Raw genomic sequence first — 24131 nt, forward strand, 5'->3', positions numbered from 1 at the left:
CAGAAGTCGCACCCGTGTGGAAGGCATCGATCATCAATGGCAAGCCGATTTAGCCGATGTCTCTCATTTGGCCAACTAGAATCGTGGTTACAAATATTTGTTTTGTGTCATCGACGTCTTTTCCAAATTTGCCTTGGTCGTGCCCTTGACTTCCAAATCGAGCAGCGAGTTAGTGCGAGCCCTGCAACGGGAGTTGAAACAAAGCGGTCGTCACCCTCTTCGATGGCAAACGAACAAAGGCACCGAATTTCTGAACCAAGCTTTCCAAAAAGAATTAAAGAAACGTGACATTCATTTTTTACCACCGAGAATCCCGAAACCAAAGCCAGCATCGTGGAATGTTTTCAACGCACTTTGAAAGAACGCATGTGGAAATATTTTACGCATCACCACACTCTGAAGTACATCGACATCTTAACGCACCTGGTGCAAGCGTACAACCAATCTTATCATCGAAGCATAGGACGTACCCCGCAAGACGTGACTCCCGAGAACGAAGTGTTGGTGTTTGAGCGCCTGTTTGGTACGTCCCCGACGAGGGCTGTCCCCAAGAAAAGTGGAGAGTTGACCGTAGGAGATTGGGTGCGCATTGGCAAAACCAAACGCACTTTCGACAAAGGTTACTTACCTAACTGGACGACCGAATTGTTTCGTGTCACTGGACGAGTGCATGGCCGTCATCCTGCCGTCTATAAATTGGAAGACATGAACGAAGAAGTGCTCAAAGGAACGTTTTATTTGCCCGAGTTACAACGTGTCACCAAAAAAGAAGACGACGTGTACGACATCGAAAGCATTCTCGAACGCAGAACCCGTAAAGTGGGCAAACGACGTGTCAAAGAAGTCAAAGTACGTTGGAAAGGATATCCACCCAGTTTTGATTCTTGGATCGACGCTTCGCAAGTCATCGACTATAAAAAGAAGTGACCACCATGCCTTTTCACACCGACGCAGCTACGTCGACCACTCCTCCTTCACCTAGTTCTTCTGTGCAAGATTTACAAAAACAACCCTTGTGGGTGTGGTGCGGAGAACGTGTGCCTAAAACGCAAATCGTCTTTTTCTGCCAAATCTTCGTGGTGTATTGTGTCATCGGGGCAGCCATCGCCAATTTGAGTTTGCAACAAGGAGACAAACAATTGTGGACCATTTTATTGAGCAGTTGCATCGGTTACCTGCTTCCCAATCCCTCCCTGACATTCTCTTCCAACGGGAACCACGGGAACCTTGTGTCCAGTGCCAGTGCCAGTCACCACTCCAACAACCAGAACCCCATTTTGGGCGGAGACACGCCTCTGACGTCCAGTAATAACCCCTCGGACAGCCACAGAACTCTGGAATTATGAGTCACGAAAACCAATTTTACTTAACCTTACCCAGTGACAGTTCCATGGAGGTGTTTCCCAACAACACGTTGTGCTGTTACATGGCCAAATTACCTCAAGCCATCCCCTTAGATCACGAAGCCCATTGGGAAGTGGCTTTAGTAGAAATCATTCACCCGACCCAAGTCCTCAGTGTCCTTCCCAATCAAAATAAATTTGATGTGGAAGTTTATGACGAGCAATTGCAACAGTGGATGGATACCCATAGCAAATATGACAAGAAAATCCGTTCACAAAATCAAAAGTACACCACCTATCACTTGTTCATTCCCCTAGGCTATTATTTTAGTGGTCAACATTTGGTCAGCACCATAGCCACCAGGTTTAATGGCGTGTTTCTGAAAGCTTTGGAAAGTGTCAATAAAGGTATCGTCACCCTGGAGTACCACAAAACAGCTCGTCGCTTCCTGATGAAATTTCCTGAGGGGCGTAAAATCATGTCTTTCTTATTTTGTTCTGAATTGTTTGACATGTTGGGCGGAGACATGGAGCTGAGGAAGAAAGTAGAACAAAAACCCGAATTACCAATCATTGGCGACAACGAGACTTTTGCCAAGTATTATCGTACCCCGGTAGAACTGAAGAAAGGACTGAATTTAATGTTTGTGTATTCCGATGTGGTGGAGTACAACGTGGTGGGACACACCTCCGTGCCGTTACTGCGTGTCATTCCTTTCAAAGTGGATTCTGCCGCGAACGCTGACGAGGAAGGTGGAAACACTTACCAGTTCACCGCGAATTTGTCCATCCTCACTATTTGCCTGTCAGCAAGTCGTATTTGGACACGGTCAACATTACTATAAAAGGAGATTTGGGGCAAAATATTTCATTCACCAAAGGAAAAGTCACGGTGAAACTCCATTTTCGAAAACGGTTCTCTCACGACTCGTAAGTCATGTATCCAGTGTACCGAGGGGTTGCTCGACAGCGAGGACACGGTTTAGGAGATATGTTAAAATCGGCCTTTCGTTCGGTGGCCCCGGTGTTGAAACCGATGGTGACACGCGGATTGCACGCCTTGAAAGATGCAGCACTGACGAGAGGCAAAGAATTTCTCCAAAATGTCATCATCGACAAACAAAACCCTAAAGAAGCCTTCATGAGGGCAGGCAAAAATGTCTTGCTGCAAACGGGCAAAGACATTTTGGGCCGACGAGACACACCTATAAATGCCCTGCACGCTACCGAGTCAGGCATTCAGCAAGGACAAGGCAGAAAGAGACGACGCAGAAAACACCCTTTCACCAGACTTCAAGCGAGAAAGGCCAAGAAAAGAAGAACCGTTCGATACTTAGACGTTTTCGATTATTGAGAAAGAGAAAATAAATGATGCACCGAGAGTCTTGCGCTTGTTCCAAGACGGAACTGGATCTGTTTGCCATGCCCCCGACCATGACGACGGTGCAAGAATCCCAGTGGGTGGAATTTCACCCCGTCTCCTCATTGACCGATTCTGCCCCCATCGAGTTTGAAATCAAAGGACAACCCGAAGATTACATCGATCTGAATAGCAGTTACTTGTACCTGAAAGTCAAAGTTGTAGATAAGACTGGAAGTAATATAGACGATGAAGCAGTAGCTCCCGTCAACAATTTCATGCATTCCTTGTTTAGTGGAGTGGACTTGTACTTGAATAACAAACTGGTCAGCAGCAGCATGGATACTTACCCTTACCGTGCCTACCTGGAAAATCTCTTGACGTACGGAATAGACGCCAAGAACACTCATCTCAATGCCTGTGTGGTGTGGGAAGGTGACGATGAAGGCCAGTTTGAAGAATTGGAAATTGATACAAAGAAAGAACACAATGCGGGATTTGTAGAACAAAGAGACAGAATCAAAGATGGAAAGAGTTTAGAACTGATGGACCGTTTGCATTTGGACATGTGGTTGCAAGAGAAATATTTGCTGAACGGGGTGAATGTTCGCCTGAGACTGAATCGGAGCAGTACCGCTTTCCATTTATTGGCTGGTGCTGACGATTACAAAACCAAAATCCAATAAGCCAAACTCTACGTACGCCGTGTGGAAGTGTTACCTAAAGTGGGAAACGACATCAGTCAGACGTTGAGCAGAACAACTGCCAAGTATCCCATACGACGCGTGGAAGTGAAAACTTTCACCATTCCCAAGGGACAGCGATCCATGATCGAAGACTATCTGTTCCAAGGACAGTTACCCAAGCGTTTGATTATTGGTATCGTCGAGAATGAAGCTTTCAACGGAGCTATCACTAAAAATCCTTTCTACTTTCAACACTTTGGCATGTCCAAGATCGAAGTCAGTCGCGATGGCAAGACCTTGTGTACCCGACCTTTCGAACCTGACTTTGAGAAGAAGAATTACTTGAGGTCGTACTTGTCCCTGTACGAAGCCACGGGACAGTTAGGAACCAACACCAGTCACGGCATTACGTACGAGGATTACGCAGGAGGCTATGCTTTGTGGGCTTTCGATTTCACTCCTGACCAAGGCAGCGACGAGGGACATTTCCACCCTATAAAATCTGGCCAGATTCGTGTGGAAATTCAGTTTGCAAACCGAGACCCTGATGTAACGGTAAACGTCATCCTGTATGCTGAATTTGATAATACGATAGAAATCAACAGTTTGAGAGAAGTCATTCTAGATTACTAGAATGGAAGACTGTTATCCCTCTTTACCTAGTGGAGAAACTTTGAACATGGAATGTAAGGAGACTGTGGAAGAAGAAGTGATCATGATGAAGTCGAGATGGCCAGAACAAGAAGCCCATTTAGTCTCCTGTTTTGCCAAACACTTGGTGGAAAAAATGACGGAATTGATCAAGAAAAATTGCTATGGATGTCAAAAAGATCATCCCAGTCAAATTCAACACGATAAATGCCTGATGTTGAGTCAAGAAGAAAAATTGGACGAGTATCTGGACGAATCTTGGAGTCTCATCTCGGACAAAGACGTGTTGCATCAATGGTATAAAGACTTGCGTGAACATTCTTGTCCACCATTAACCACTCAAGAGATCCATCGTATCGAAGCTCTCCTGAATCAGAGTGAGGAAACAGAACGAATAACCGTTTATTCGTCAGACATTTTCAAGCAAAAGGTCAGGATCGAATTGACGACGTATTATTACCTGTGAAGAAGAAAAAAAGCATACACAAAACATGGATACCTGGGAACTTTATTACCTTTTGAACCACAGTTCGTATACGGCTTCTTGGAATCCTGTCGTCTGTGCTAAAGATGAACTCCCTCATCGCAAACCTAAAGACCATCAAGCTTACGTGATCAACACGGACGACAGTCATCTCCCAGGAACCCACTGGGTAGCCGTCTACTTTCCTCAAGAAGGATGTGTGGAATATTTCGATTCGTACGGATTGCCCCCTTTGGAAGACGATATCATCGACTTTATGAGAAGAAATGCTCAGACCACACGATTCAATAATGTGAAATAACAAGGCACATATTCCTTGGTGTGTGGACAGTACTGTGTGTATTTTCTGCATCATCGCAGCCTGGGCTATTCCTTAGAACATTTAGTGACTCATTTTGATCCTCGTACTTCTACTAGAAACGATGTGAAAGTAGATCGATGGTTTTGTGACCATTATGCTTATCTTTTGTCTCAAGCTAGGAAACGTAGTGTCCATCAATGGCCTAATGATTTCCAACAATGGAAATCACAATTTCATTCACAGCATTGTCAGCCCGTTTCAAAGTAGATTGTCAATTGAGAAAAAAATGTTTGTGATTTGAAAAAATTGTTTGATGTTATATTGTTGGATTATTGTTTAAAAAATGTTAAAGTTGTTGTTGGTTAGTGTTAAGTGATTTTTGAATAAAAAATGTTGTGTTTTGAAAAAATGCCTTTGTCTTTTTTTGTTTAGCTATAAAAATGTTGGATTGATGCTCTTTCATTTCTTACTATCCCTCTCATGACACTCATTGAACGTTGCGACTCGAAATCCGTGTGGGGATGTTTTCCTTCACGTCCGCGCTTTCACTATAAGAACCCGGGTTATTTCCAGTCTAACCATCCATTGTCGACTCATCCTCCTACGAAGATGTGCTCCAAACTAGCTAAGCTCAACGAAGCCTACGTGAATTTGCATAGGGTCAGACACAGTCTGATACCGAAGCCAGAAGAAATAGAAAATGTGAGAATGTTAAAAGTCACAGAAGACCTAATAGAAGAGCTCTTCAGTGAAGAAGTGAACGGGAGAAAGAAGAATGGACAGAGAAGTACAGACTTCAGAGACAGCAGCAACAGCAGCAACAGCAGCAACAACAACAACAACAACAACAGCAGCAGCAGCAGCAGCAGCAACCTGAACCTGACAGAGGCTTTGTAGATTGTCGTATCGACACCAAAGAGTTCTTCTTCTCTTTCCGAAGAAGCAGACCTATCGCCAGAAAGTCTATGATCAGAGGACATCGCATTCTTAGAAACTAATAAAAGAATGCCATAGCAAACAAAAAAAAACAACCCTTTTCAGGGCTACCCAATACTCTAGAAAAGAAATAACGATCCATTTGCCAATGTGTAGGTAGAGTAGTGTGAATGTAAACACTAACTCTTTTTTAAAAAATAGGGTATGTGTTTGTGTGTTTGTGTGTTTGTAAGTGATCACGTAAATTGGTATGGAGAGTAGATTAAAATGATGTCTTATTTGGTATTTGATTTGAATATTTGGGGTTAGATTGGATTGCTTTGCGTATGTGGATAGTCGATTGAAGTGATTTTTAAAAAAATTTTAGAATAGGAATGGGTAGCATAAAAAAGTGAATGAGTGTTTCTTTTAGGTCCGCGTGTTGTTTTTTGGTCATTATCTAGGTAAGATCAATTTTATGTTCTTAGGGGGATGTTTTCCTTCACGTCCGCGCTTTCAGTATAAATTGAAACTCGCTCGGCAGTCTAGCTACCCTTGTTGATTGATCAACACCACCAGAAGAATGAACACGAGATTGGCTAAAATGTTGGAACTTCATGTGCATCTGGAATATGCCAGGCGCCTGTTGAATGAACTGGCCGCGGAAGCCATTGTGGAAGACGGAAGGATGAGAGAGGAGGAGGAAAGAAGAAATAAAGAAGAGGAGGAGAGAAAATATAAAGAAGAGGAGGAGAGAAGAAAGAAAGAAGAAGAAGAGGAGGAGGAAAAGGAGAGAAGAAGAAGAAATTTCAGAATCCCAGAGAGCGAAAATTGGGATTCTGAAGCCACATATCCTGCCTCTGCTCTCTCCCCCTAAAAGGTAAAAAGTAACTGGGGGACAAGATGTGTATGCGGCGCCGGTGCCCCCATTAACCAGGTGTCCATGAAGTTCCAAATAAAAAACAGCCCTTTTCAGGGCTACCCCAATACTCTAGAAAAGAAATAACCATCCATTTGCCAATGTGTGTAGGTAGATTAGTGTGAATATAAACACTAACTCTTTTTAAAAAAATGTGAGGGTATGTGTTTGTGTGTTAGTGTTTGTAAGAGCTCAGGTATGTTTGTGTGAATAGTAGATTATGGGTTTCTTAGCGTATGTGGAGAGTATAGTTAGGGTTTTATTATATGAAATGAGAAAGTAGGGGGATGTTTTCCTTCACGTCCGCGCGTTGCTTGGTCATGATCCAGGTAAGATCAATTTTATGTTTTTAGGGGATGTTTTCCATCACGTCCGCGCTTTCAGTATAAGAACCCACAATGTTGGTCGTTCGCACCATTCTAAGGAATAAAGGAAAGAAAATGGTAGCTGTAACAGAATTGTTTAACCAGTTGAAAGACATTTGGTATTGGATGGTGGATGGAGCTTATGCAGTGGAAAGGATTGAACGTGAATGGAAGTATGAAGTAACCAGGGATTTTGTAAGAAGGCAAGTGACAAACCTAAAATCAGCCATGGATCTGGTGAGTAGTATATGGGGGCACTTTACGGACAATGGGAATTAGCATTAAAAACACCCCTGGGTCAGTTTACGGACAATGGAAATTTAACATGGCGAAAAATCGTGGGTCAGATTACGGACAAGGGGAATTAACATGGCAAAAAATCGTGGGGCACTCTACGGACAAGGGAAATTTAACATGGGAATAAATCGTGGGACAATCTACGGACAAGGGGAATTTAACATGGGATTTTTTTTTTAAAAAAATTTTTTTAAAAAAAGGGGTAGGCAATGGAAAGGCTATCTCTTTTCGAGAAATATGGCTGGCCCTGAAAAGGGCCTTTGGGTTTTCTTCTTCTTCTTCTAATTTCTTCTTTTCCTCCACCAACTTCTTATTTTATCTCCAACACTCTTTCTCTTCTTTTTTTCCTCCTCTTCTTTCTTCTCTTCCTCCTCTTCTTCTTTCTTCCTCTTCTCATTTTCTTCTTCTTTTTCAATTTTTTCGTTCCATCTTCTTATTCTTATCTTTTCCTCTTCATCCTCCTTCTCCTCCTTTATTTCCTTCATCACACCACTAATCTTGTCCTTTGCTTTTCTTAAGTTGTTAATTTCCATCTTTACACGATGGGGACTATAGGAATAATGGTCTTCAACCAGTCTTATTAGCATCTGTTCCATTATTCCTAAGTTGTCTAAAACGTCTTGCAAGGTTTGTATTTTGTCCATTTGGTTTGACGCCATCTTCTTTTTATTCTTTGCAGAATGGTTTGAACGACGAATACTGTGGGTTCTTATACTTAAAGCGCGTACGTGAAGGAAAACATCCCCCTAAAAACATAAAATGGATCTTACCTAGATCATGACCAAACAACGCGCGGACGTGAAGGAAAACATCCCCTACTTTTTCATTTCATATAATATAACCCAAACTATACTCTCCCCATTTGCTAAGAAACAATAAAGAAACCCATAATCTACTATTCTCACAAACATACCTTTACTCATACAAACACAAACACACAAACACTTACCCTCACATTTTTTTAAAGAAAGAGTTAGTGTTTATATTCACACTACTCTACCTACACACATTGGCAAATCGATCGTTATTTCTTTTCTAGAGTATTGGGTAGCCCTGAAAAGGGCTGTTTTGTTTGGAACTTCATGGGCACCTGGTTAATGGTGGCACCTTCCGGGCCTGGCGCCACATACGCATCTTATCCCCCAGTTACTTTTTACCTTTTGGGGGGAGAGAGCAGAGGCAGGATATGTCGCTTCAGAATCCCAATTTTCGCTCTCTGGGATTTTGAAATTTCTTCTCTCCTTTTCCTCCTCCTCTTCTTTGTTTCTTCTTTCTTCTTTATATCTTCTTTCTTCTTCTTCTTTATATCTTCTCTCCTCCTCTTCTTTGTTTCTTCTTTCCTCCTCTCTTATCCTTCCCTCCTCGACAATGGCTTCCGCGGCCAGTTCATTTAATATGCGCCTGGCATATTCCAGATGCACATGAAGCTCCAACAGTTTCTCAAGTCTCGTGTTCATTTTTTGGTGTTGATCAATCAACAAGGGTAGCTGGACTGCCGAACGAGTTTCAATTTATACTGAAAGCGCGGACGTGAAGGAAAACATCCCCTAAAAAACATAAAATTGATCTTACCTAGATCATGACCCAACAACGCGCGGACCTAAAAGAAACACTCACTCACTTTTTTATGCTACCCATCACTATTGTAAAATTTTTTATAAATCACTTCAATAGACTATCCACATAAGCAAAACAATCCAATCTAACTCCAAATATACACCTCAAAAACCCAAAAAACATTATTTTAATCTACTATCCTCACCAACTTACGTTAGCTCTTACAAACACAAACACACAAATACATACCCTCACATTTTTTATAAAAGAGTTAGTGTTTATTTTCACACTACTCTACCTACTCACATTGGCAAATTAATAGTTATTTCTTTTCTAGAGTATTGGGTAGCCCTGAAAAGGGCTGTTTTTTTGTTTTGCTATGGCATTCTTTTTTTAGTTTCTAAGAATGCGATGTCCTCTGAGGATAGACTTTCTGGCAATAGGTCTGCTTCTTCGGAAAGAGAAGAAGAACTCTTTGGTGTCGATACGGCAATCGACAAAGCCTCTGTCAGGTTCAGGTTGCTGCTGCTGCTGTTCTTGTTGTTGCTGCTGTTTTTGAAGTCTGTACTTCTCTGTCCATTCTTCTTTTTCCCTGTTCACTTCTTCTCTGAAGAGCTCTTCTATTAGGTCTTCAGTGATTTTTAACATTCTCACATTCTCTATTTCTTCTGGCTTCGGTATCAGACTGTGTCTGACCCTATGCAAATTCACGTAGGCTTCGTTGAGCTTAGCTAGTTTGGAGCACATCTTCTTAGGAGGATGAGTCGACAATGGATGGTTAGACTGGGAACAAACCGTTTCTTAAAGTTAAAGCGCGGACGTGAAGGAAAACATCCCCCCACACGGTTTTTTCGAGCCGCAACGTTCATGAGAGAGATAGTAAGAAATGAAAGAGCATCAATCCAACATTCTTATAGCTAAACAAAAGACAAAGGCATTTTTTTCTAAACACAACATTTTTTATTCAAAAATCACTTAACACTAAACAACAACATTTCTAACATTTTTAACAATAATCCAACACTATAACATCTAACAACCTTTTTCTAATCACAAACATTTTTTTCTTCAAATACTAACTACTTTGAACAGGGCTGACAACGTTGTGAATGAAATTGTGATTTCCACTGTTGGAAATCATTAGGCCATTGATGGACACTACGTTTCCTAGCTTGAGACAAAAGATAAGCATAATGGTCACAAAACCATCGATCTACTTTCACATCGTTTCTAGCAGAAGAACGAGGATCGAAATGAGTCACTAAATGTTCTAAGGAATAGCCCAGGCTGCGATGATGCAGAAAATACACACAATATTGTCCACACACCAAGGAATCTGTGCCTTGTAATTTCACGTTATTGAATCGGGTGGTTTGAGCATTTCTTCTCATAAAGTCAATGATATCGTCTTCCAAAGGGGGCAATCCGTACGAATCGAAATATTCCACACATCCTTCTTGAGGAAAGTAGACGGCTACCCAGTGGGTTCCTGGGAGATGACTGTCGTCCGTGTTGATCACGTAAGCTTGATGGTCTTTAGGTTTGCGATGAGGGAGTTCATCTTTAGCACAGACGACAGGATTCCAAGAAGCTGTATACGAACTGTGGTTCAAAAGGTAATAAAGTTCCCAGGTATCCATTGTTTTCTGTGTTGTTTTTTTCTTCTTCTTCACAGGTAATAATAAGTTGTCAATTCGATCCTGACTTTTTGCTTGAAAATGTCTGACGAATAAACGGTTATTCGTTCTGTTTCCTCACTCTGATTTAGGAGAGCTTCGATACGATGGATCTCTTGAGTGGTTAATGGTGGACAAGAATGTTCACGCAAGTCTTTATACCACTGGTGCAACACGTCTTTGTTTGAGATGAGACTCCAAGCTTCGTCCAGATACTCGTCCAATTTTTCTTCTTGACTCAACATCAGGCATTTATCGTGTTGAATTTGACTGGGATGATCGTTTTGACATCCATAACAATTTTTCTTGATCAATTCCGTCATTTTGTCAACCAAGTGTTTGGCAAAACAGGAGACTAAATGGGCTTCTTGTTCTGGCCATCTCGACTTCATCATGATCACTTCTTCTTTTTCCTCACATTCCATCTCCAAAGTTTCTCCACTAGGTAAAGAGGGACAACAGTCTTCCATGGTTTCTAGTAATCTAGGATGACGTCTCTCAAACTGTTGATTTCTATGGTATTATCGAATTCTGCATACAGGATGACGTTCACTGTCTCTTTCAGTGGTTCTGCAAACTGAAGTTCCACACGAATCTGGCCAGATTTTATAGGGTGGAAATGTCCCTCGTCGCTGCCTTGGTCTGGAGTGAAATCGAAAGCCCACAAAGCGTAGCCTCCTGCATAATCCTCGTACGTAATACCGTGACTGGTGTTGGTTCCTAACTGTCCGGTGGCTTCGTACAGGGACAAGTACGATCTCAAGTAATTCTTCTCTTTAAAGTCAGGTTCTAAAGGTCGGGTACACAAGGTTTTGCCATCGCGACTGACTTCGATTTTCTTCACGTTAAAGTGTTGAAAGTTGAAAGGATTTTGAGCGAAGGCTCCGTTGAAGGCTGAATTCGAGACCATACCAAGGATCAAACGTTTGGGTAGCTGTCCTTGGAACAGATGATCTTCGATCATGGAATGATGTCCAACGGGAATGGTGAACGTTTTCACTTCCACGCGTCGTATGGGATACTTGGCGGTCGTTCTGCTCAACGTTTGACTGATGTCGTTACCTACTTTGGGTAACACTTCCACGCGTCGTACGTAGAGTTTGGCCTCTTCGATTTTGCTTTTAGGAGCCTTAGCATCCTCAGCCAACAAATGGAAAGCGGTACTGCTACGATTCAGTCTCAAGCGGACATTGACTCCGTTCAGCAAATATTTCTCTTGCAACCACATGTCCAAATGCAAACGATCCATCAGTTCTAAACTCTTCTTATCTAAGATTTTGAGTTCTCTTTGCTCAAAGCCGCTATTGGTTCCATCTACAAGGTCGAACTTGCCCGCTTCGTCAGGTTCCCACAGCACACAAGCATTGAGATGGGTATCCTTGGCATCTATTCCGTACGTCAAGAGATTTTCCAGGTAGGCACGGTAAGGGTAAGTATCCATGCTGCTGCTGACCAGTTTGTTATTCAAGTACAAGTCCACTCCACTAAACAAGGAATGCATGAAATTGTTGACGGGAGCTATATTCTCAGTGTCATCTACTGCACCATCATCCTTATCTAGAACTTTGACTTTCAAGTACAAGTAACTGCTATTCAGATCGATGTAATCTTCGGGCTGTCCTTTGATTTCAAACTCGATGGGAGCTGAGGCTGTCAATGAGGAGACGGGATGAAATTCCACCCATTGAGATTCTTGCATCGTCATCATGGTGGGGGGCATGGCAAACAGATCCAGTTCCGTCTTGGAACAAGCGCAAGACTCTCGGTGCATCATTTTTTCTCTGTGTTTCAATAATCGAAAACGTCTAAGTCTCGAACGGTTCTTCTTTTCTTAGACTTTCTCGCTTGAAGTCTGGTGAAAGGGTGTTTTCTGCGTCGTCTCTTTCTGCCTTGTCCTTGCTGAATGCCTGACTCGGTAGCGTGCAGAACATTTATAGGTGTGTCTCGTCGGCCCAAAATGTCTTTGCCCGTTTGCAGCAAGACATTTTTGCCAGCCCTCATGAAGGCTTCTTTAGGGTTTTGTTTGTCGATGATGACATTTTGGAGAAATTCTTTGCCTTGCGTCAGTGCCGCATCTTTCAAAGCGTGCAATCCGCGTGTCACCATCGGTTTCAACACTGGGGCCACCGAACGAAAGACCGATTTTAACATGTCTCCTAAACCGTGTCCTCGCTGTCGAGCAACCCCTCGGTACACTGGATACATGACTTACTTACGAGTCGTGAGAAAACCGTTTTCGAAAATGGAGTTTCACCGTGACTTTTCCTTTGGTGAATGGAATATTTTGTCCCAAATCTCCTTTTATAGTAATGTTGACTGTGTCCAAATACGACTTGCTGACAGGTAAATAGTGAGGATGGACAAATTCGCGGTGGACGTGGTAAGTGTTTCCACCTTCCTCGTCAGCGTTTGCGGCAGAATCCACTTTGAAAGGAATGACACGCAGTAACGGTACGGAGGTGTGTCCCACCACGTTCTACTCCACCACATCGGAGTACACGAACATCAAATTCAGTCCTTGGTTCAGTTCTACCGGGGTACGAAAATACTTGGCAAAAGAATCGTTGTCAGAAATGACTGGTAATTCACCTTTTTCTTGTTCTACTTTCTTCCTTAGCTCCATGTCACCGCCCAACATGTCAAACAATTCATGACAAAATAAGAAAGACATGATTTTGGGCCCCTCAGGAAATCTCATCAGGAAGCGACGAGCTGTTTTGTGGTACTCCAGGGTGACGATACCTTTATTGACACTTTCCAAAGCTTTCAGAAACACACTATTAAACCTGGTGGCTATGGTGTTGACCAAATGTTGACCACTAAAATAATAGCCTGGGGGAATGAACAAGTGATAGGTGGTCCACTTTGAATTTGGTGTACGGATTTTCTTGTCATATTTGCTATGGGTATCCATCCACTGCTGCATTTGCTCGTCATGAACTTCCACATCAAATTTATTTTGATTGGGAAGGACATTGAGGACTTGGGTCGGGTGAATCATTTCTACTAAAGCCACTTCCCAATGGGCTTCGTGATCTAAGGGGATGGCTTGAGGTAATTTGGCCGTGTAACAGCACAACGTGTTATTGGGAAACACCTCCATGGAACTGTCACTGGGTAAGGTCAAGTAAAATTGGTTTTCGTGACTCATAATTCTAGCGTTCTGTGGCTGTCCGAGGGGATATTACTGGACGTCAGAGGCGTGTCTCCACCCAAAATGGGGTTCTGGTTGTTGTTGGAGTGGTGACTGGCACTGGCACTGGACACAACGTTCCCGTTCGAGGAGAATTTCAGGGAGGGATTGGGAAGCAGGTAACCGATGCAACTGCTCAATAAAATGGTCCACAATTGTTTGTCTCCTTGTTGCAAACTCAAATTGGCGATGGCTGCCCCGATGACACAATACACCACGAAGATTTGGCAGAAAAAGACGATTTGCGTTTTAGGCACACGTTCTCCACACCACACCCACAAGGGTTGTTTTTGTAAATCTTGCACAGAAGAACTAGGGGAAGAAGGAGTGGTCGACGTAGCTGCGTCTGCTGTGTGAAAGGGCATGATGGTCACTTCTTCTTTTTATAGTCGATGACTTGCGAAGCGTCGATCCAAGAATCGAAACTGGGTGGATATCCTTTCCAACGTACTTTGACTTCTTTGACACGTCGTTTGCCCACTTTACGGGTTCTGCGTTCGAGAATGCTTTCGATGTCGTACACGTCGTCTTCTTTTTTGGTGACACGTTGTAACTCGGGCAAATAAAACGTTCCTTTGAGCACTTCTCCGTTCATGTCTTCCAATTTATAGACGGCAGGATGACGGCCATGCACTCGTCCAGTGACGCGAAACAATTCGGTCGTCCAGTTAGGTAAGTAACCTTTGTCGAAAGTGCGTTTGGTTTTGCCAATGCGCACCCAATCTCCTACGGTCAACACTCCACTTTTCTCGGGGACAGCCCTCGTCGGGGACGTACCGAACAGGCGCTCGAACACCAGCACTTCGTTGTCGGGAGTCACGTCTTGCGGGGCACGTCCGATGCTTCGATGGTAAGATTGGTTGTACGCTTGCACCAGGTGCGGTAAGATGTCGATGTACTTCAGAGTGTGGTGATGCGTAAAATATTTCCACATGCGTTCTTTCAAAGTACGTTGAAAACGTTCCACGATGCTGGCTTTGGTTTCGGGATTCTCGGTGGTAAAAAAATGAATGTCACGTTTCTTTAATTCTTTTTGGAAAGCTTGGTTCAGAAATTCGGTGCCTTTGTCCGTTTGCCATCGAAGAGGGCGACGACCGCTTTGTTTCAACACCCGTTGCAGGGCTCGCACTAACTCGCTGCTCGATTTGGAAGTCAAAGGCACGACCCAGGCAAATTTGGAAAAGACGTCGATGACACAAAACAAATATTTGTAGCCGCGATTGTAGCTGGCCAAATGAGAGACATCGGCTAAATCGGCTTGCCATTGATGATCGATGCCTTCCACTCGGGTGCGACTTCTGGCAAACTTGCGTCGAATGGGTTTGTGTAAAGTGTAGGTAGCTTGTTCTTGTAACCATCGTTGCACTTGAGGTAAACGGAGACTTTTCAGTCGAGTTTTGGCAGCACGATACAATTTTTGAACTCCTGCGTAACCTGCAGGATGTGAGGGATCGTAGTAAATGCTGGCTAAGACTTTTTCCATTTTTTATTTTGTGTTGGCGTGTTAATAAGTCACCCACTCTTCGGTGATGCTACTTTGGGTGGGTCGAAAGGGTGGTTTGGAAACGGATTTACGTGTCCGATGGGCTACGGGAGCAGAAGTCGAAGGTAGTGGTGGTGGTGGTGGTGGTGGCAATGGAATGGCTTTGGTCTTCTTTTCTTTTTTCGCTTCTGGTTTCCCTTCTTTCTTTTTCACTTCTGTCGAAGGAGGCGTGGACATCATCTTTTTAACCCAAGCTTTCATTTCTTCTCGTTGGGGTGTAGGGGACGGGGTCAACAAGGATGCTGCAATCTTACTCGAAATGGGAGCTGCTGACGGTGTTTGAAACACTTCGCGCATCTCTTCTTCCTCAGGTCTTTGTGGGGTAGCATCTCTGGTGACCCTTGGGGATGGTAGTGGTGGTAATGATGATGATGATGGTGCTGGACTTTTCATCAAGGTCTTAAAATCTTTTAGAGTGGGTAAAGCTGTTTCGTCTAAAGCTTTCTGGTGAAAGAGTTGCAGTCGTTGCAAGAGTTGACCGTACTTTTGCGATTTTTCTGTTTCGGACAAATCTTGGCGATCCATCAAGGACTGCAATTCGTGTTGTAACTGGGACATCTCGCTCAAATTGGGATTGGGAGGTAAATGCGGGGTGCGTTGTTCTTGCCACCGATGGTATTCCATCCATCGTTTGTAAGGCACTAAAGCTAGTTTTCGTCCTTCCATGGGGTTGTCAGGGGTCGATTCTGAGATCTTGGGACTTCCGAGGGCCTTTTTATCTTGCTCCCACCAGTCCTCCCAACATGGTTCCCAAGACTCCTTTCAGTATGGGGCCTAACAAGAGAGGCAAAATGCCTCCACGTTGAACCAACATCTTCTTTTTTTGACGAATGGGAATTTTCTTTTGATCCATTTTCCGAAGAACGTGACGATGTTTGCCTAAGCATTGTTTCTGGTGTTTGGACAAAGGGATCGTGCCTTTCAAAACGTTCAAACAACATTCGCACACGGTATCGATGACCTCTTTGGAGGCCGTTTGAATGAGTTTTTTTCGTAGGGGTGGAGAAGCTTTGGACAGGACAGATAACAGGTCCCCATGTTTGGCTAAACGTGGTGGCAGTCCTTTCCTTTTCTTTCCTTGGGGTTTTCTGGAGGGTGACATCTTTGAGTCTTTAGGAGCACCAAAAGAACACTGATACCCTACTTGGTCACAGGCCTTTTTTATACTGGAACGCGTCGCCACTGATTGTCTTTACGGCGTATTAGTTTGAGGACAGGCATGACACGTCGTGCAGGGGTACGTAACGGACTAAATCGAGTCAGTTCTTGCTTGGACAAATCCAGTAAACTTTGTAACATGCCCGATCTTTCATGGACTTTGATTTTGGGAGAAGGTAATTTGTGAGCAGCAGCCACTGCCGCTAAATGGGAGGGTCCTGCCACTGGGGAAGTTCTTTTGGGGGTCATCAACGGAGATGTTCTTGGTGTGATCAACGTCTCCAAGTACTCTTCAGTTCTGGGTGTCATCAACGGAGAAGTGGATGAACGTGAGGATGCCGGAGACGCAGTCACTGCCGTGGCAGGTCGTGGTTTGCGAGTGTAAGGTTGCGTCCTGGCCGAAGTGCCTCTCTTGCGACTAGTTTTCTTCTGTGGACTTTTCTTTTTCTGGGGACTTTTTCTCTGTTTCTTTTTCTGGGGACTTCTTTTCTTTTTCCGGGGTGGTGTCTGGTAAGAGGAGGGTCCTGCCACTGGAGAAGTTATTCTTCTTGGGGACCTGGTCTTTTTCTTTTTCTTCTTGGGGCTTCGTTGGACTTTTGTCTTGGGGATAACTTTGGGGGCATTAGGATCCCATCTTAAGAGTGAGCGAATGATGACCCCTCCTAGAGTACCGCTCCCTCCAGGTTTCAAAATGATTTGTTTTTTGGTTTGAGTGTCAATGCGGGGATCGGCCAGTTGGACCAAAGCGACTTTGTTTCGATCGAAAAAGCGTTGGGTTTGATGAGGAATCTGAATGATTCCTTGGAGTAATTGACGTGCCGTCACCGTGAACCATCGTAAGACTTCTTTGAGACTAGCTTCTAAGACACGGGCTCGTGTTTGTGGATCTTTTTCTCGACTGATGCCATACAAGGCACGAATCAATTTGACGGGAAGATGCGACTGAAGGGACGTCATCTTCACACTGTGTGAGACAGACGAAAAAGGGTCTGAGGTTTTTATAGATTTTTTTCATGGGGAGTGAAATGAAGTCGAGGACGGAGACGTGTACAGGACAGGCCCTCCGTCTTGGCACCAGTGGTGAAACAAGTGGGTACGAAATCGCAAATCCTCGGGGGTCGTAGGTTTCAAATCGACGAGTAAATAGGCGTGTGGTGTTTGAGTGGCATCGTCGTACGCCTGAGTCAGCCAAGGCGTTCCTAACTGTTTGGCTAAGACTTGCACTTGCGATTTATCTCGAGGGCTTTTAAACAAGACCACGTAATGCGCATTGAGACTGATGGTGCGATGGGCTTTACTTTGTTGAAACAAATTTTGGGTGATGTAAATGACACTGGCATTACGGTGATGCCCTTTGCGCGTGAACCACAATTTAATTTCTTCTTCGTCTTCTCCTAACATGTCGTCGAAAATGACCAAATGGGTTTGACGGGAGTCAGAGACGATGCCGTCGTCTTCTTTAGGAATGCCTTCCACAAACACGATGGAATCGCCTTGACTTTCTCGCAAGAGGCTGTACGCCGATTGCCACTCTTTGTAACACCACACGATCCGTTGAGGGGGCCAATCGATCAAATGATGTTTATGTTCGATCAAACGTTTGACGAATTCGGTTTTGCCAGAACCGCTAGGTCCAGCAATGAGCATGTTAAAGGGATGGCGAAGATACAAAGCCTCCCAACTGGCACGATCTAAGTGTTCGTCGATGACTTTGACAGTAGAGGAAGAGGGAGCAGAGACAGCAGAGGTAGCCATGGTGTGAGAAATGTCACTTGTGACACGAAAAACAAACAAGACAAGAGTTTATATACTTTTTTCAGAACACGTTTATTGAATGTTTCAAATATGAACACGAAAGACAAAAATACATACAACCCAAATAGTGATGTACAGGAATATAAAACACAGCAAAGCGATCAAAGTGGAATATAAACAAGTGTCTGTACAACATGTTTTGGGTAACCAAGATGTCCTAGGGACAGTGTGTAATGTTCTTACAGTCTCTACATGAGGTATTGTCACACAAGTGTCCTCCCGGAATGACCTTTCAGGAATGTCCACGACAGTCCTGTCCTGAAGCGAGTGGTTGTTCTCGGTGACGGGTTCTTCTGGCACCGTCACTAACACAGGTTGAAAAGTAACTTTTTTCCTTGAACAACTCTTGTGCATACTGGGCCACTTCTTGGGTCCAAGCCTCAAAACCCCCCTTTTTCCAGTCACGAACATCTGTCCAATGAGGGTGTAAGTCACAAGCTACACACACATCGTCATACACGTCTTGGGTAGCTAAAAGTTGACGAATCTTTTTTTCCTGTTGAGGTCGAGAAGTATCCAGATGAAACCGCAAGGCTTTGAGCAAAAGGAGTTTTTCGTGACCATTTAAGGCCATGGAGGTGGTAAGTACTGATCGTAAAGAGTCCACAAAGAATCGGCTGGTAAACGAAATCCCAAAAAACAAGTCACTAAGACACACACCACTTGTCGTCCCAAATTGAATGGATACAGTTCTTGTAATAATCGATGGTAATGATCCACGGTTTGAATATGGTCATTGAGTTCCTTCCACGGAATCTGTTGGATGACATGTGACATAAGTCGTGGCATGGCAGCCTGTTTTTATAGTCTCTTTGTTTCGGAAACAATACACGTACTTTCTAGCCAGAGATCTTCGTTCTCCAGTAGGGAATCTAAATCTTGCATACTGTAACCGAAACTTCAGAGTTCGTTTAGAAGTTTCCTCTTCCTCTAAGTAGATTCCACGTAAAATATGTTGATAATCCTTTAACTTGTCTTCCTCAATGTATTGCTGTTGGTGAATCTCGAAGTAACCAAAATAATGAACATTTCGATCATTCACTAACTCAAAGTGTTGAACAAGGTCTGACCACTGAAACAATTTCTGACGAATCAGTTCTCTTATACCATTCAGGTACCAGTGGTTAAAGATCTGGTGACGTAACGGATGCAATTGTTCTTTACGTTTGACTTGTATTTTGACCAGCTCTCGGTAAATGCGTTCTCTCAACTCCACAGGCAAAGCACGAATGTTCTCTAGCAAAGTATCCATGAATAGGTCATACTAAATCCTCTTTGGTCTGACACAAGAAATGTACTCTTTGCACAAACATGGTTTCACTTCAGTGTCGAATTTAAATCGTTGAGTCACTAATCTACACATTACAATTCGTTCAGAAGTTTCCTCTTTCACTAAGTTGACATTGTGTTCAAGATGTTGGTAATTCGTTAACTCTTCCTCTGGAATTCGATGCAGTACGTTTACAATGATGTAACTGCAATCGTCCATACCAAACCAATCCTTTTTAAAACTAGAGGATCGTTGATCAATGTCTGTCCGATGGAACACTTTCAATTGAATCAATCCTTGTATAGCTTTCAGGTACCAGTGGTTCAAACACCGGTGACGTAACGGATGCAATTGTTCTTTACGTTTCACTTGTATTTTGACCAGTTCTCGATAAATGCGTTCTCTCAACTCCACAGGCAAAGCACAAATGTTCTCTTGTAAAGTATCCATGAACAGATTATTATGGTAAGAAGTTACTTCAATGTCTCGGTCCCACTAAGGGTAAGTAATGACAATTCGGTGACCATCGAGCATGTTCTACGTAGGCCGAATCTTGCGGTTCCCAGTGGTGAAGTGTCACATCGCAACTGAAGCACCTGACTTTATCTCCTTCGCCCAAGTAGAAAAATCCGGCTCTGGCTAATTCTTCGGGGGTCGGTCCTCCCAGATACTTAGGCCATTTTCCTTTGAACGATTGAAGACGATTTTCAAAGTCGCAGTATTCCGACAAACGCACAGGAAACGAATATTCGTCTTTCACAGGTTCGTTTCGATGAGGGTTGAGTGACATGGGTAGGAGTTTGCTCAGGGCTGGATGACATCCGTAGGGAGGCAAACGTGAAGGTCGACATTCCCCTTTAAACCCGGTAAAATGTCTAAGAGGACGAGCAGCATCGCTTTCGCATCCCTCAGGTTTGACACGCACAGCATCACTTTCCATGATAGGGGCAGTGAGAACAAAGTTCCCATGATGCTTTACGGCATCGTTCAGGTCACAAGGTACAGCATCGTATCCATCGCAAGGCTCACAATCGCACTCGTCTGCAAACTCCGTTACGCAATTACAATGGTAACCCCATGGACAATCGCAGTTTCCTTCCGGACATTTTCCGTCGCAATGCATGGGTCTTATCCATCCAATATTAGTCACACTAGAGGAAGATACAACTTTTTTACAATCCCCAAACTGGAACGATGCCTCTTTCAAAGTATTCATCTTGTTCGCTCGGTCTTGGTAGTCACGATGAACTATCGATCTTGCCTAGGGTTCCTTTTTATATACAGACCAATACCAACGTGACCGTACGGTAAGGTGAAATGATTGGGAAGTCGAACTCGCTTCTGGTACACGATTTGATAGACTTTTTCCAAGGGTCGACTGACGATGTGGTGAGTGGGTAAACGTACAATCTTGTTCGGTTGATAGGTGGTCACTTTAAAGTTTCCATCCTCTCCCGATTGCAAGGCTTCTTTCAATACCCCAAAGTTGACCACTCGACTGGTACGATAATTCAGAGTCAGTCCTTTCACTTTGCACGTCGTGTGCACTTCTCCTTGTTTGTCCCGGTATTCGTAGCCGTAATTTTTGGGACCGCCACTGACGAAACTTAGAATCTTGTCGTCGGGATGCTCGTCTGTCCAGGCTCCTAAACGGTCTCCTTCGATGTTAGGGTGATGTTGAATCGGGTGATGGATGTAAATGCAACTGTCCGTGTCAAAGTACAGGATGCGTTCTTCTAACAGTTCTAAAGCTTCGTACAATTTTAAGCGAGCATGGGCTGTCACGTAAGCCGCAATGATGGCATTTCCAAAAGGGTCGTCTTGTACAAAGTCCAGATCTTCTTCGTAATTGACCAAGATCAAATCCTCTCGAACGACGTCCACGTGTTTCATGTATTTGGTTTTGTCGTGAATCATCTGGAAGTAGCGGGAAGGTTCTGTCAAATATTCCGTCTTGGGTAAACACGGTCGTTGTGCCATTTTACCCCACAAGCAATTTAACATCACTTTGGCAAACGATCGCCTGCCTTCGTTTTTTTCGATGTGGTCTAAAGTGATGCCTTCTTGTTCGTAGTATTTCTCTTTGAATTTTATTTGGTCTTCGGGAGTGTGACACCAGGACGGATAGCCGCTGGCTTCTTGCTTCAGTTTCAAAAAGGCATCCACGTAGTCTGCGAAAATGCCTTTCTGAGTAGGGTCACCCTTGTGGTATTGTTGTGTCTTGGGAAAGTGGCAAATTTCGTACACTTCTAACAGTTGGTATCCCATGTCCAGAGCTTTGAACAATTCTACGCTGACCCAGGTTCCCGTCAAGGCACGTTCTTCCTGGCTGTGCTGACAAGGTTGGTCTTGGTTGCACGTTTCGGCACAAGTACGGCACAAGGGAAACATCAGTTTGCCTTGACAATGGTGAGGTAAGACGGGATGGTATAGGTTCGTGGGACGCAAAACTTTACACTTGATCAAGCCTTCGTATTGTCGAATGTTTTTCAGGTCGATGTGTTCCGTGAACAATTGCGGGTGCCCTACAGGAAAGCGACAATATTTGCACACGTAGGGATACAGCGAACACACGTCCAAGTATTTGATTTCTTCTCCTTTCTCTTCGTCGGCTTGGTACAGCAAACAGGTGGCATTGGTCCTTCCTCCGTACAAACTATCCCTCGGGTTCAGCGGGTCCATGAACTGGTAACTTTCCACGAGGCGTTTAAACTCGAGATCGGTTTTCATACGGTGATCGTACTCGTGTTCCCACATTTCCACCACTTGGTATCCTTGCTGTTCTAACTTTAGGCGCCGCTGACAAGTGTCCTGGTACAAGTCTTCCATGGTTCGTTGCAAAAACTGATTTTTAGTGCCACGGTCAGGGTAACAGACGGGACATCCGTGAAATAAGCAACCGTTAAACTCGTACACGATCTTGGGGTTTTCTAAGTCCCAGCCATCGACCGAATACGTTCCGATGGTCTTTTCGCCCCCTCCGTTGCGGGCATGTTGAATCCACTTGTCTTCCTTGTCGCACAAGTAATGTAACCAGCGTAAGGCTTTGACCGAGTATTGACGTTTGACAAAGTGGGTCGTTTGAGGGCTGATGACAGCCACGGTGTTTTCAGGCATGAATCGTTGGCGGTACACTAAGGAACACGCTTTGGCAATGGTGCAAGCTTCTTTCAAAGGATCGACCCCTCCGTGTTCCATGAACAGTTCTCGAAATTTTCCACAGCAACGCCGTAAAATGTCCACGTCGGAACGACAATACTTTAGCATTTCTTCCTGAAAGTCGAAAGGGTCCGAGGCGTGAATCTGGTACCAAGCGTAGAAAGCTTCTCGTTGTTCGGTACGCATGTTGTCGGGGTCGTAATGGTGAGCCTCTGGTAAATGGGGTAGAACGGCATGTTGATTGGCTTCCGTATTGAAAAAGTGTGGAAAGTACCCTTTAGCCATTTCTGTCATTCCAAACGTTTTAGGCATTCGACTCAAAGGCATGGCCAAATAGCTCATCGAATCTTTAAACTGTACTTGTCCCACTTGCATGAAAATGATTTTGTCTCCGTTCAAAGTCACTTTAGGACGCTCGGTGCCTTGTTCCGTATAGTATCTGAGAAGAAACTGTCCATCGTATCCGGAGAAATTGTGAGCCATCACCGTGGCATGGCGATGACAATCTCCGTAACGTTCGATGTCCTCTTGGCTCCACGTCTTCTCGATGGGGTCTAAAACCCATTGGGCAAAATCGGCTAACGTGTTTGGTCCCCGAAAGATTTTTTCACGCCCTCCGGGAATCTTGCTGCAGTGAGGGCAATGACTGAAGATAGGTTCTTGAATGCACTTCTCGCACGCTCGATGAGCCACGCAGAAATTAGGGATGTGAATGCCGGTCTCTTGCATGCATTCGAAATCGAAAAAGATGAAATTGCCTTTTTTCTTGTGACCGTCCTCTTTCTCTGGTGGGGGTTGGTATTTTTGCACGTAACATTCGTGTTCCAAGTCCACGATGTGGTGACAAATGTGACATTTTTTCTTTCCTGAACATACGTGTGCCTTGACACTATTGGTACGTATGCCTTGTCCACACGCGGGGCACAATCTCAGGAGTTGACAAGCGCATTTCTTCTGTGAACCTTGCGTCTTCAAATGTTGTTGGTAACAGGTAGGGCTGACAAACGTGCGCAGACAAGTGGAACAAGGCACTGGTTCTTCGCTCAGACAGGGTGGAGAGGCCAAACATCCTGAGCATTTCCATCCACAATGTTTGTGTTGCTCTCGATTATTATAACCATAGTCACATTTCTCACAATAATAAGCATATCCCAGGAATCCAGTGATACTGGTAATGGTATCGAAATGGTCATCGTGATGATAAAGGTGAATGTATTTTCCGTCCTTAAAATCTTGGCCTCGAAACAACAGAGGTCCGCGCACTTCTTGAGGGTGCACTTTCAAGGTGTAGCGTGGAGCTAGGGCATCTTGCAATTTTTGCATCTCAGGAATGCCACAGGGTGTGTCTTTGGACAGTCCGGCTTGTTGTAACAGGAGTTCTGCTTCGTTTCGTTGTTTGGCTCGGTCGGAACGTTGAATAGTGTCCCAGGTTCTTTTCC

The sequence above is a fragment of the Sinohyriopsis cumingii genome, chromosome 3, assembly GCF_028554795.1.
Source record: "Sinohyriopsis cumingii isolate HCF-2022 chromosome 3, ASM2855479v2, whole genome shotgun sequence".
NCBI lineage: Eukaryota > Metazoa > Mollusca > Bivalvia > Unionida > Unionidae > Sinohyriopsis > Sinohyriopsis cumingii.